Here is a 2,500-nt window from a genome sequence, read left to right on the forward strand (position 1 = left end):
GGGCCAGCGGCGGGAGGCGCGGACGGCGGCGGCGGCGGAGACAGGGACCCGGAGCCCTACACATGCTTCGCCCGCACTCCGGCGCTTTACTTTATCAACATCAAGCTCCCGATAATTAGCCGCGGCCCGGGGAATTTGGGACCAATAAGAAGCGCTAATCGGCTCTGACGTCAGAGGCGTGCTGGGTGCAAGGAAACGTTTTCCATATCGATTGCTAATTATACCTGACATGCACCTCAATAAACAGTATCAGGAACTGTCACAACAAGGGGGGGTAGCAGAGAGGGAGGGGCGCGGCCCGGCGCTGGGCAGGCGCGGGCTCGGGGAGCCGTCCAGGCAGGGGTCCCCGGCGAGCCCCCCACTCCAATCCCCGCTGGCCGGAGCCCGCGCCTCCCCCGGCTCCCCGCCCCTCTGCAAATCACTAATAGATTTCCCTTTAAAACATTCACCGGCGTGTTGTGGGGATTTTTCACCAGAAATGCTGTACTCTCTGAACCTTTAAAGTGATGTTGCTCCAATTACAGAGAGACATTGAGCGGCAAATAGACTGATCCAATAATAGGAGATTCATCATCCGCTCTTTCCGAAACTGTCACATTGAATTTAAAACTACAAGGGCTTCTCATCTCCTCTCCGGCTGCAGGCGGCGGGGGAGAGGAGGAAGGAAAGGAAGAGGAAGGAGTGGAGGGAGCAGGGGGAGGAGGTGACTCCAAAAGAGAATGACTTCTACAGAATGTAGCGCCCTGTCAATAAAAAGGCATAATTAATGCCCTTTTTGACTGGCCGCCGCCAGGCTATAGAAACAGAGGTGGGGGGGCGGCTGTGGAGACACCCTGACCCCCCCCCCCACTCATCCCCTACTCCGTAAAACCAAGGCACAAGGCTGGGGAGGAGGGGTGGGAGGAAGGGAAAAGTAACTTTGGGGTGGCAACCAATCAGGCCCCCTACACAGGAATAAAAAAATAAATACATCTCCCTTTGACACGGCCTCTGAAGAATAGGGCCCAGGTACTCAACCCATTAATTATAATTAAATTATGTTCTCAGAGAAGTGTCTGTCACTCCCTTTTCCACTATAAAATATTGATAGACTCAAAGCTAAATCATTAAAGGACATATTCTTAAATAAGCAGCAAATTAGGACTGTGGGCAGGAGGGAAAGCAATCACTATATCCATATATATTCATATATATTATGTATATATGTAAAATTATAAAATCTTCTGTAAAAAGTTTGTCCACGAAGAGGGTGCCCTTTGCTGTGGCCCCAGGCCCATGGACCTCATCCCTGCGGTCCCTGCCGGCCCCGTGGCCCCAGCTGGAATCCGGGAAGAAGGAGCTCCTGGGCCTCAGACCCGGCCAGTGCTGGGTATCCGGCCAGACCTGGCGGCCGGACCTCTGGCAGCCCCTCACTCCAGGACCAGGTGACAGACAAGTTGGCCTTTGGTGTTAAGTGGCTTCAACCAGCCTTCCAAGCCTCAAACCCGGAGCGAAGGCAAGGGTAGGACAGCCCCGTCCGTGTGCCCTTCCCAGCGCAGGGTGCACACAACGCTCCGCCGGCCAGAGTGGAGCGGACCTGCCTTGCGGCTGGGACGCTGGACACGCAGCCCGGGTATCCGTCCTTATTGAACGTGCCCTGGCCGCACCGACTACGCTTTAATTGCCTTCCCCTCTCTCATTGTTTGGGAGGAGGGAGAGGTGCAGGGGCTGGGGGCAGGCCGACATCTCGCAGAGACCGAGAGGAGGCTTGGAATTTGGGACCTTACTCCCCCCCCCTTACCCCCCCCTCCGCCGGCGCGCACTAGGAAAACGCTGCAAGTATTAATTCCGAGGTCAGGGGCCAAGAGCACTACTTTTCGCCATAATTTAATTTCTTTCTCTATAAATACTAAATGTAAACTCTGTCCATCCGACTCGATCTTGCCGGTAGCCGTCAGCGCCTCGTTCTCTGCCGGGTTCGCGAGGAGGAATGTGCGCGGCGCGTGTTTCTGAATACAGAGCTGTAATCAATTCGGCCCGAGGGGAGGGCAGGGGAGGGGCGGGCGCCGGCCGGGCTCCCTCGCCCATCTCTCTTTATTATAATGAATTAATTCGACTTTATTTATCCCATTTTCTGGAGCTGACAGAATGTTAATTTGAGTTGAAATTTCGCTCGCCTCTCACTCTCTGACCCCTGGCCTTCAGATTGGCGTGTTGTAATAACCTGAATCTTTCAACAGAGGCCCTGATAATTGTTACCTTATTAGCATGCAAATTGTTTAATTAATATTATTATGAAGAAGCATACAATCCGTCCGTCACTTGACCTCAAGAGCGAGTCCGCGCCGCAGCCGGCTCCGCGCATCTCAATGCGCCCATTTCAATCGCCCTGTGTTTTTAATGTTGCCCGGCCCGGCTCGCGCTCCGAAAATCTCTTCGAGTGTTTGAGAGGGGCCTTTAATGACGGTGGGGGCGGCCGGGGCGACCCCCGCCCGGCTGGAGAGCTCTTCAGAGGCCCTCG

This window comes from Neomonachus schauinslandi, chromosome 5 (genome assembly GCF_002201575.2).
Source record: "Neomonachus schauinslandi chromosome 5, ASM220157v2, whole genome shotgun sequence".
Taxonomy (NCBI): domain Eukaryota; kingdom Metazoa; phylum Chordata; class Mammalia; order Carnivora; family Phocidae; genus Neomonachus; species Neomonachus schauinslandi.